Source organism: Taudactylus pleione, unplaced genomic scaffold, assembly GCF_031769625.1.
Source record: "Taudactylus pleione unplaced genomic scaffold, aTauple2 ptg000660l, whole genome shotgun sequence".
Lineage (NCBI taxonomy): Eukaryota > Metazoa > Chordata > Amphibia > Anura > Myobatrachidae > Taudactylus > Taudactylus pleione.
The window spans coordinates 5,191-17,817 of record NW_028285062.1 but is presented as its reverse complement, the minus strand read 5'-3'; the positions used below and the strand labels follow the sequence as shown (position 1 = coordinate 17,817).

The window sequence follows — 12,627 nt, the reverse complement described above, 5'->3', positions numbered from 1 at the left end:
ACTAGTTACACAGTTGCACATGGTCACTAGTTACACAGTTGCACATGGTCACTAGTTACACAGTTGCACATGGTCACTAATTGCACAGTTGCACATGGTCACTAATTGCACAGTTGCACATGGTCACTAATTGCACAGTTGCACATGGTCACTAATTGCACAGTTGCACATGGTCACTAATTGCACAGTTGCACATGGTCACTAATTGCACACTTGCACATGGTCACTAATTGCACACTTGCACATGGTCACTAATTGCACACTTGCACATGGTCACTAATTGCACACTTGCACATGGTCACTAATTGCACGCTTGCACATGATCACTAATTGCACATGGTCACTAATTAGACAATAAATGAAAAAACCCAAAGCGCTAATACCTATTAGAATATCGTGATGATCTCTACATTCAAGTAAACCCAATGAAAAGCCAGCCCTCTACAGTGGGGAAAAACTGGAAAATCCCCCAAAAAAGTGACCAATGTGAAAAGAAATAGTGGGCGCTAGTCAGGGTACAATTAAAAAAGGCATTTAATAAAGGGCAATAGGAGTAAACTCCAAGAGATAAAAACACATATGGAAATACATAAATGTTATTGTAAAAAAATGTATAAATTAAATAAAAATGCAACAATTGAAAAATATTAAAACTAAAAATAATGGATAACAATGAAAAATGAAATTAACCCTAAAAAATGAAAATGAATGAATAATACAAATAATATGAAATGATGCAATAAACACAGTGTATGCATACACAATAATGATAAATCAGCACGCACCACTGCTCGTATGGTGCTGCACATAGAACTACACAAGTGTATTGAACCACAGAGCAATTGCTGTTTGATAAACACAGATGTAGCAACGTTGAATAAATTAGGATACTAGGATCACTTGGCAAAAGAGATACATGTCCTACAAAAAAATTTGTAGTTGGAGGCTGTGGATTTGCAGCGTGGGTTGTCAGACGGGAGAAAGTTTAATCACATGCATGTGTGTTTGGTAAATGTCCCGCTCAGTTTTCCTGCCCTGAATGTGTCCCTTCTGTTCAGACCAAATGCTGCATGGCCAGCGAGCCGGCAGTAGTATTTACCAGTATGATGGTCAAATGAACAGGGACCCACGATCAGGGGATCAGCAGCCCATATACTCTATGCCTCTCCACAGCGGGCACTCGTGTAACGCGTTTCTCCGCCTATACGCCCATCAGCGGTTTCCTCAGACAGTGTCACTGTCTGAGGTAACCCCTGATATCTGTGGCTATACCCTCATAATAATTGGCACAGAGACTAAATAATGCACAATCCTCAGAGAACCTCAGTTTTCGGAGGACTGACTGCAATAATTATTATTATGTTTTATTTATAAGGCCCCCACAGGTTCCGTGATGTTATACGATGGAATAGAACTGACAACATGATACATAATTACAGACAGTATATAAATCACATATTTATACACATAGCATAATTATGTAGAGAAGATGAAGGGACGAGGGTCCTGCTCATGTGAGCTTACAATCTATAGGGGATATGGATGGGCAGAGGCTGCAGTGAGGAGGAAAGGATGCCACGCTAGGATGGAGGAACGTGTCGTGGAGTGAGGGAGGGCATTCCTGAGGTTAGGAGTGGTCTGGGAGAAACCTGAATATAAAAATGGGAAGCAGCGATCAGAGGGTAGGCAGCAACCAGCAGATAATTAGGCAGAAGGGAGTGTGCGAGTAACTAATGCTGGGTATGTACGAAGCAGCCGTCTCATAGGCAAATGCAGGATGGGGGGATTCTGGTTTGCCTGGAAACCCCCCTCCCCAGGTCACACCATGACCACAATATAATTATTACATAATACAATGTTATTAGTGCTGTATGCTTTTAAAATCTCCTCAGTATCACAAGTGACATAATTAGCACCATTAGAATCTCTTAACATGTGCCAGTGAGTAATAAATCTGTGCACCTGCTAGAGAATTTGGGAAACATGCACTGTTAGGGGTGCACCGCTATAGACATCTATAGGTTTAATTATTAATACTGTATAATAATAATACACTATCCAGTGCATGAAGAGACCAATATGTACATATATGACCAGGGCAGTGTTAAGGTTCTCCTGCTGCTCCCCCAGACTTCTGGACTTGCTCCCATGCTCTGTAATGGTGCCCACATGGGAAATAAATACTCAGCTCAGACAGGATAGTCCTACTGCCACATCTAATGGCTTACTGTGATCTCTGGTCCTGTATATGCTGGAATTATGACACACAATACCCTATGTATGACACATATAATGGGTTACTGTGATCACTGGTCTTGTATATGCTGGAATTATGACACACAATACACTATGTATGACACATATAATGGGTTACTGTGATCACTGGTCTTGTATATGCTGGAATTATGACACACAATACACTATGTATGACACATATAATGGGTTACTGTGATCTCTGGTCCTGTATATGCTGGAATTATGACACACAATACACTATGTATGACACATATAATGGGTTACTGTGATCTCTGGTCCTGTATATGCTGGAATTATGACACACAATACCCTATGTATGACACACATAATGGGTTACTGTGATCTCTGGTCCTGTATATGCTGGAATTATGACACACAATACACTATGTATGACACATATAATGGGTTACTGTGATCTCTGGTCCTGTATATGCTGGAATTATGACACACAATACACTATGTATGACACATATAATGGGTTACTGTGATCTCTGGTCCTGTATATGCTGGAATTATGACACACAATACACTATGTATGACACATATAATGGGTTACTGTGATCTCTGGTCCTGTATATGCTGGAATTATGACACACAATACACTATGTATGACACATATAATGGGTTACTGTGATCTCTGGTCCTGTATATGCTGGAATTATGACACACAATACCCTATGTATGACACACATAATGGGTTACTGTGATCTCTGGTCCTGTATATGCTGGAATTATGACACACAATACACTATGTATGACACATATAATGGGTTACTGTGATCTCTGGTCCTGTATATGCTGGAATTATGACACACAATACACTATGTATGACACATATAATGGGTTACTGTGATCTCTGGTCCTGTATATGCTGGAATTATGACACACAATACACTATGTATGACACATATAATGGGTTACTGTGATCACTGGTCCTGTATATGCTGGAATTATGACACACAATACACTATGTATGACACATATAATGGGTTACTGTGATCACTGGTCCTGTATATGCTGGAATTATGACACACAATACACTATGTATGACACATATAATGGGTTACTATGATCACTGGTCTTGTATATGCTGGAATTACGACACACAATACACTGTGGGCCTGATTCAGAGCTGAACGCTCTGACCAGAGTGCTCGCTCTGAATCAGGGCCCTCCTCCATGAAAATGGAGCGGCCTCCTGGCCGCTCGTATAGCTGTGGGTGGTCACCCACAGCATATGCAAGCGGCCAAAAAGATGGTCGCGATGGTCTTGACCATCGCGACCATCGGACTTGCGACGGAGACCCTGCGGTAGGGTCTCCCTGCCACAAGCCCTGGAGTGATTTTGGCTCTATCAGAGCTAAAATCACTCCCACTGACATCACTAGTGATGTCAGTGGGGCCGGCTTCAGACGGTAGGCGTTCCCATGGGAACGCCTCCGTCTGGCAGGCACGCCCCCGGCACGCCCACCAAAGGGGGCGTGCTGTCAATCCACATCGACAGCACGCCCCCTTTGGTGCAAGACCCGGAGCGATGGAAAACCCCTCGCTCCCCGAGTCTCGCGCATGTGCACGACGGAGCTCCCTCCGTCGTGCGCATGCGCAGTGGGGAACATCGACCCACTTGCGAGCGTACTGCCGCTCGCGAGCGGGTCTGAATGACCTCCTATGTATGACACATATAATGGGTTACTGTGATCGCTGGTCCTGTATATGCTGGAATTATGACACACAATACACTATGTATGACAAATATAATGGGTTACTGTGATCGCTGGTCCTGTATATGCTGGAATTATGACATACTTTGATGCATATTATAGCTGGTTAATTGCTAATTATGCCCTCTTCATGGATTGGCCACACTCGCTGTAAAATCATGCATTTGGAAAGCTCCATTCTAGAAACCCAGCGTTTGTCCCTGAAAGTAGTATATGGAGCCAGTGGAGTGACTGGCAGAGGTAGGATGATGAGAGAAGATAATGAGGCAGACGGCAGAGCTGAGGACAGACTGGAAGGGGCCAGATAAGAGTTAGGAAGGCCAGAGAGGAGCAGATTACAGTGATTAAAGCAAGAAATGAGGAGGGCATGTATTGATTCCTACCTACCTATACCTTCTAAAATTGTCGCTATTTAGCGTAATGAGTCGCAGAAGAAATAAATGCTTTCAGACTTTGAGTGTGGTTCCAAAGCACAAAAAGTTATTATTCAATATAAAAAAAAAACAGATGGTTACACGCTGTGATCTTAATACAATTAGTGCAAATAAATCAAACAGACCCAAGGTACAGTTGTTACATACACACGTGCTCTGGACCCAGATACCGGCATCAAAATAGAAACCTCCATCAGCAGCAAAGCAGTCAGATTGGCATCTAGGTTTAGAGAGCCCACATATATACTCTAGCAGAGATAGGCAATACAATAGAACAGTTTGGCATGATTCCATTGGTTCTTCTTCCTGGTTCTTCTGTTACAGTATAGTTCATAGGTCAATTCGTATGGACACAAACCAGCCTCCAACAGCTCTTTGTGTCCTGTTTCCCGCTGCAAAATAAATCTAAGCTGGCTACATTACAAAGTCCATAGTTTGCAGACACATGTTGCGATCTTCTTACCAATGATACCGGAAATCTGTGAAGACACAGTGGATCAGTACAACACCAAACACTGTCTGCTTCCATGTACTAAACCTTCGATATCAAATTACATTTATTTCACAACATTAATACTGAATAAACCTTGAATATTACACTTTAATGCTAGGGAACCTTTTTGTGTAAGTGTGCAGCGTGTAAGTATTGGGGATTTGGGAAAAGATGCTAGTTAGCGCTGTGCGACTACGTGTTTTGTGGAGTACACCATGGTACGTGTTTTGCAGGGTTAATCATTTTATATGTTTTAGTGACTTATTTATATGGTGAGGACTTTTAACTTCTTTCTATTGCGTGGGAATCGCACAACGCTAAATAATAACATTGCCATATGTACTTATAATGAGCAAGATTCACTAAAATGGCACTGGGCGGCTAATCGCAAAATGGCGTCTCATTGCCATTCGCAAAAGGGCATCACACGGATTTAATTTTAAACCGATCCTGTCTCTGCCAATTATCCGGCTTCGACACATGAATGAGTTTTAATTTCTAAGCTCTAATGAGCAGGGCCCTCTTCCCTCACTTAAACCATCATGACCCCTTCCCACTACCAACAACAGAACCATTCTTTTGGGTTGCCCTGCTGCTTATTTGGGTACTATGCCTGTTGCTGTAGCACTGTCTGCAAACCTTGTCCATGTTATGTACGGTTAGTCACTTCTTTCCTGTTCTGTTCATACTGTCTCTGTTTACGTTCTCTGTAAGGCGCTGCGGACCCCTTGTGGCGCCATATAAACAGAGGCGTCACTTACCTGGGTGACACCTATTGCGGCAGCCTCCACGGAAGCTTGGCTGGGTGGTGCTGTATTGGAGGAAAGGAAAGAGTATTATTTATTACCAGTTATTTATATAGTGCTCACATATTCCACAGTGCTTTACAGAGAATATTTGGCCACTCACATCAGTCCCTGCCCCAGTGGAGCTTACACTCTATGGGCCTGATTCAGACTCGCGAGCGAGCGCCGTGCGCTCGCAAGTGGGTCGATGGTGGCCCAGTGCGCGTGCGCACCATGAAGCCGGCTCCATTGTGCGCATGCGCGAGACCCGGATAGCGACGGGCAATCCGTCGCTCCGGGTCTCATACAAAAGGGGGCGTGCTGTCGATGTTGAGTGGCTGCCCAGATGGAGGCGTTCCCATAGGGACGCCTACCGTCTGGGTCCGGCCCCACTGATATAACAAATGATGTCAGTGGGAGTGCTTTCGGCTCTGTTAGAGCCGAAAGCATTCTAGGGCTTGCGGCAACGAGACCTTACCCCAAGGGTCTTGTCGCAAGCCCGATGGTCTTGACCACAGCTATGCGAGCGGCCAGGAGGCCGCTCTGAAAAACAAGAAGGACAAATAATAGAGTATTACCAGCAGGGGCGCTCGGAGGGGGGGAGCGGGCACTAATTACCCGGGCCTAGGCCTGTTGGAGGGGTCCGTCAGCAGCCCGGGTCCAGCCCGCTGCCTCTCCCACCCCCTCCCTCTTACCTGTCAGCAGCTCAGCACACGCTGCAGTGTGACCAAATAGACGCCTATTTTTTTTTCCTAAGGGGGGCGTAGCCACACCTCCTGTGATTAGGCCACGCCTCCTGTCTCTATCCTCAGGGAACTATGTATTAGTGGATGTCAGGTTTTCATTTCTTTCTGTGAATATTTCCCGGGGCTGGATTAACCATTAAGCAAAATAGGCATATTTTTAGGGCATCAAGGGAAGTGGAGCACCACAGAAATGTTCCCATGGACCATATGGTGCAACTGAAGCAGGTTCCACAAAAAGAGGCTATATACAATAATAAAAGTAATAATGAAATAGTAATAATAGTATACATTAATCTTGGGAATACAACAAAATTAGAATCTGGTAACCTGCCAAACGGTCTACCGAGGCTCACGTGATCGCCCAGAGTCTACTGCACATACGCAGGTCGCGATTTACCTACTGCTCAAATGCAAAACGCCAGGAAAATGGCCACAGCGGCCATTTTTCCAGGAGATTTTTACAGCTCTGATAGCGCCGACGTGGGGCTCAGGAGAGGTAAGACATATTTTGGATTCAGGGTGTGCGACTTGGGCCCCCCTGGACCCAGGAGCCCATGTGCCCCGCACACCGTACACCCATTATAGATACGCTCCTGCCTTGGTGAGAGTTTTGGAGATAACTTTCCTTTTGCAGTTTTTTTAGGGAGCAAAATATATATGGGGGCACCAAAATCTTTTAAGTACTTAAAGCCTCTAAAGGTCTTAATCCGGCCCGGATATATTCCTATAAGAGTTTGTAGCTGTAGTTTCCCTACAATCAGTAGCCCAGCTGCTGGCGCCTCAATGTATTTGCTCTGGAGAGAAGCCCATGCCCGTTACCCTGGACAATCTTCCCACATATGTAATATCTTCATTTGTATGTACTGTCGTCAGTTATGTAAAGGGTTACATTCCTGCTGCTACAAATGAGCTGACCCACCCCCACACCCCTTTTTTATATTCCACCCACCTAGTGTAAATTCTCTTATTTGACTTGCACGCCCTGCCTGCTGCCTCCAGTGTACAGGAAATACAGGTTCTCCGGGGGGGACCAGGAGGACGGATGGGTTACAGCAGCTCTGACCTAGGAGCCCTGTACACGTGTGTCACGCAGACCGGGGCCCCAGCATCACACCCTCACCTGAGAGAGGATTTCGGGTCCAGCATTTGGGGGGAGGCAGTAGGGTTACAGTGACAATACGTCTGCTTCTGCTGTGTGGGAGACAAGTGCATTTACCATATATTAGATATAAATAACAAACATTGCTTATTCCTGTACACAAACACAATAGGAACAGTCTTTCCTACAGTATTCTGTATGGCGAGGACAGTTAAGTAACTCAAACAATTGACTGTTAATTAAGTGAATTAATTTGTCAAATATAGCCCCAGTGCTGATGAATGCATCTTCAGTCAGCAAATCATAATCCGCGAGATAATGCTGCCAATTGTCGCCATTATCATGGAAGGGTATATATGTACCAGGACCCATGACCGATATGACAAAGAAAAAAATATATATGAATATAGTGGGCGCTAATTAATATCAAACAAAATAAACCAAAAATGTTGCGCTCCACTGAGGGGATTTATCAAAAACTCTCGATTTTTTTTTTTTTTTTTTTAATATATAATTATATATAATGAAATATCGAGATTGATGTGAGCATCACTCTACATTTGGCTACAGCAAACACAGTGGGTGGACTTTAACTTTCAGCATTTGCTGTATTGATGAGGATTTGGGACCTACCCTTTTCTGTGAAACACAAAAAGTACTTTGACTGTACAACACTATAAGATTGTTTCATGTCTATTTATTTGTCCTCCTGAGAACATTTTCTGAATGAACTCTGAGATCAGGATATAAGCTTGAACGAAAGAAAAGGAAAGTAATTTGTGAGCTAATATATGCTTATTTTTCCTCTGTCAAGTTTTTGATATATCCCCTCCAGGGCCGAAACTAGGATATCAGTCACCTGGTGCAAGGCAGCAATTTTGCGCCCCCTCCCTTCCTGTACCTAGAGTTTGTCCTTGCTCCTCAATAAGGCAGTGCACTACTCAGACGTCCCTGTTATAGTGACTTACATTATTCCACACACCATAATGCCCATTACACATTATGCCACACACTGTAATGCCTATTACCAAAGTGCCACTTACATATTTGCCCGACACCATTTTATGTCCCACAGTAATGCTTCTAATTACTTTAAAATTACCTGCTCATTGTCAGGGGATTTATGCTTGTTACCAGGGGTTCCATGCTCGTTGCCAGGAGTTACATGCTCGTTGCCAGGAGTTACATGCTCATTGCCATGGGGGTTTATGCTCGTTGCCAGGGGGTTTCATGCTTGTTGTCAGGAGATTTATGCTTGTTACCAGGGGTTCCATGCTCGTTGCCAGGGGTTTCATGCTCATTGCCAGGAGTTACATGCTTGTTGCCATGGGGTTTATGCTCGTTTAGAGGGGGGTTTATGCTCATTGCCAGGGGGTTTGAAGGGAGAAGATGCAGCTCTCGGCATCTTTTCCCTGCAGCGCCAGCGTTCCTGGCACTTCCGGGAACGCTGTGTGCATTGCGCTCTGCTAATAGACACTAGAGGTCCAGTAGGACCTCTAGCATCTGTCTCTTCCTTGGCGGCGTCCATTTTTGGATGGTCGTTTTCAGCAGATTCCATGCGGACGGCTAGTCCGCATGGAATCTGCTGAAAACGGCCATCCAAAAATGGCCGCCGCCAAGGAAGAAACAGACACTAGAGGTCCAGTAAGGACCTCTAGCATTAGTCTCCTCTTTGGCGGCGGCCATTTTTGGATGGCCGAGTCAGCTTTTTCACCCCCCCGCAATCCCCACCCGGTGCACGTGCACCTCTAGCCCCCCCCTAGTTGCGGCCCTGATCCCCTCAGTGGAGCACAAAATCTTAGTTTATTTTGTATCTATGTATTGTCCAGTTTATGATAACACTGGTATAATTTCACGCTGCTCTTCTCTAGCGCTGAGCTTGACATATCTTCTTGGCTAATTAATATCAGTATGTCAAAAATAATTAAATACAGACTAATACAGCTGCCACCACACTGTGGAACTGGGTTTCCACTACATATAAAACTCCTAGAGAAATACAACATGAGAGCGCTTGTACAAGGCTGCTGATTTGAATATAATAAAATAATAAACTTTTAATAGTACTTGTATAGTTAAAAACATAATTAACCCGGGACACACAGGTGGACAAAAATCAATAATTCATAAACCTAGCAAATATGTTATTGCACGGATCTGGCTAAAAAAGAAATAAAAACTATAATTGCGGAGTTGCCAATCGGCAGATAAAATGACATATATGTAATACTGATGGCAATGTAATAGATAAATTATCCTTTCACAGCTGAAAAAAGCCTGGTATAATATTGGAGAATACCATCCAACTAATTAGAGAGTAATAAACCTCCACAACTTCCAAATCACTTGCAAGATTTAAAGGCTACATACAAAACCTGTAGATTATCCACATAGGAACTTAGGGGGTCATTCAGACCCGCTCGCGAGCGGCAGTACGCTCGCAAGCAGGTTGATATTCCCCACTGCGCATGCGCACGATGGAGGGAGCTCCGTCGTGCGCATGCGCGAGACCCGGGGAGCGACGAGCTTTCCATCGCTTCGGGTCTCGCACCAAAGGGGGCGTGCTGTCGATGTTGATTGACAGCACGCCCCCTTTGGTGGGCGTGCCGGCCAGACGGAGGCGTTCCCATGGGAACACCTACCGTCTGAAGCCGGCCCCACTGACATCACTAGTGATATCAGTGGGAGTGATTTTGGCTCTGATAGAGCCAAAATCACTCCAGGGCTTGTGGCAAGCGAGACCCAACCGCAGGGTCTCCGTTGCAAGTCCGATGGTCGCGATGGTCAAGACCATCTCGCCCATCTTTTTGGCCGCTCGCATATGCTGTGGGTGGTCACCCACAGCTATACGAGTGGCCAGGAGGCCGCTCCATTTTCATGGAGGAGGGCCCTGATTCAGAGCGAGCGCTCTGGTCAGAGCGTTCAGCTCTGAATCAGGCCCTTAATTTGTATAATTCTAGTCCCCTATTCACATATAATATAACGCATCTTGTATGGGGAGTTGCACAAAAGAATTAATACCATAACAGCATAAAAAAAGAGAACATGGATTCTGATAGAGGGCACTCACAGATTATGAAAATAATATTATTATCCAATTTTCTAAAGGATTCTGGCTATGTCTTTCAAGTTTTATTTAAATATATTAATGTAAAGGCGAAATATAAATTATGAACAAATAAAAGTGAAAATCCATGTGAAAACAATTCTCAAAAACTGACACTAGATGTTAAGTGATTTAAAATTATGACTGTTACTTATGAACCTTCTAAATTTCAATATTTGTAGGATAATTTCTTTATTCAAGAGTTCAACAAACCATACACGAAATAAACTGATTTATTAATTAATTGCGGTCTCCAATGTTATTTTCTTATTAATGATCTCTGTGAAATATCATTGCTGTTCCATACTTGTTATAGACATCTCTAAATAAGTCAACCACTGATAAAATATATTTAAATTTCTTGGTGACCAAGCAAAACTGTCTGATAACTGGGCCAACAGAAAATGATTGTTCCCTGTCCAGATATAATTCTTATAATGGCGACCAACTGACCTTAAATTGACGTTTGATATTCCTCCATAAATCATTGAATTAGGAGGATATCAGACAGATCATTCTCCATTTAGGTTATGTCTTTATTATTTGAATAGGAGCTAGCCCCTACTACAGGACAGTACACACCTATTAAATGTTACTGTAATCTTCGGGTCAATACCTATATAAATTCTGGATTGGATTAGATATCTATACATCCATATTCATAGATATGGTCTGTGTTAAACTAGTAAATGTACCATTAAGCATGAGCATAATGTTGATGATTTTAAACTGTTTTGTTCCGTTTGTATAGAATCCTAGAGCAATTAAATTAAGAACAGGTGGACTACACCTGAGTGAAATCAACTCTGATCATTTATTTCTGCCCTGGAGCGGGTATATAAAAAGGAAGAAGTCTAACCACCATTACTCTTTGCTAAAGCCCTCATATGTAAGGGCGAAACGCGTCAACGGATTTCTGTATAGTGAGCACCCGAATTGTGATCCAGACACTGGTGTGTCATTCTGGTCCATTTATCCACAAATGGAGGAGATGCGGCAAGCTTTCACGCCGCCCACAGCTACACACATTGTTGCTCCTGGTTATACTCCACACTCGGACCATCGGAAGACTGCGGGAGCCAAGTGTTACTGCCGGTGCAGGGCTATCTGATTCAGGATGCCACCTGGAACTATTCAGCTGACCAGTTCCGTATAACGCGGCCGATTGTTGTGACACTGCAGGAGACTGCACTTAACTAAAGATATTAATCCTGTGGAGACTGACACCATTTAATGAGACATTCAATCTGTGTGCACACCATTCATCACAGATCTTTTTCTATTTCTTCTATTGAAGCTTTAACATCAAATCAAGGAACTTTCATGTATCATAAGGAGATTTAACACCCACTTTCTGAGTATGATATGTTCTTGCGGGACAATTCTTTTATATGGAATAACTGATTGATAGCCCGGATCGACAATTTAAGGCTGATTGATCAGCAGTGTATTCATTAGTAACCTTATTAGCATGCTGTATATGTTTGCTTTATAAATATATATGTATATGATTTTTTATATGTAATTAAAACCAAAGGTTTTTCTTAATTTCTGACTGCTATATATCATTTCTGCCACCTTGCAATTTAGATGATATAGAGCGCAGTCCTGGTTGTTTTGTTATACATTAGGTTAATCACATAAGGGCTAAATCCTTATAGAGTATATCTATATCCACAGAGACCAATCTATCCTTTTCAATAAATAATTAGCTAATAACTGAACTGGCTGGGTACAATGCCCGCACTATATCTATCCAGAACAACAATAGTTCCTATAAAGCCATTATTATGGTTCTACAATTTAAAGTGTTCATATGGTAAAACCATATATTGATGCAGTTCAGCTGCGCTTGGGAGCTTGTGTTTCTCATAGTGAATGTGCTACACTTTATAATAATTATATCTTTGTTGAATAGAAATATTGTATCAACTTAAATGTGCTTCTAACAACCTTGTGTAATAGCTGCTAGATATCAATTAGTAAC

General features: G+C 43.0%; 1 long non-coding RNA gene across 1 annotated transcript in view; it reads left to right on the top strand.

The window, feature by feature from the left end:
• The window catches only part of LOC148478346 (uncharacterized), a 67,376-nt gene extending 55,280 nt beyond the window's left edge, over positions 1–12,096 (top strand). Inside the window, exon 3 of the long non-coding RNA XR_015872403.1 lies at positions 11,392–12,096. This is a non-coding gene — a long non-coding RNA (uncharacterized LOC148478346). The remainder of the gene's footprint in view (positions 1–11,391) is intronic.
• The last annotated feature ends 531 nt before the right edge of the window (positions 12,097–12,627 follow it).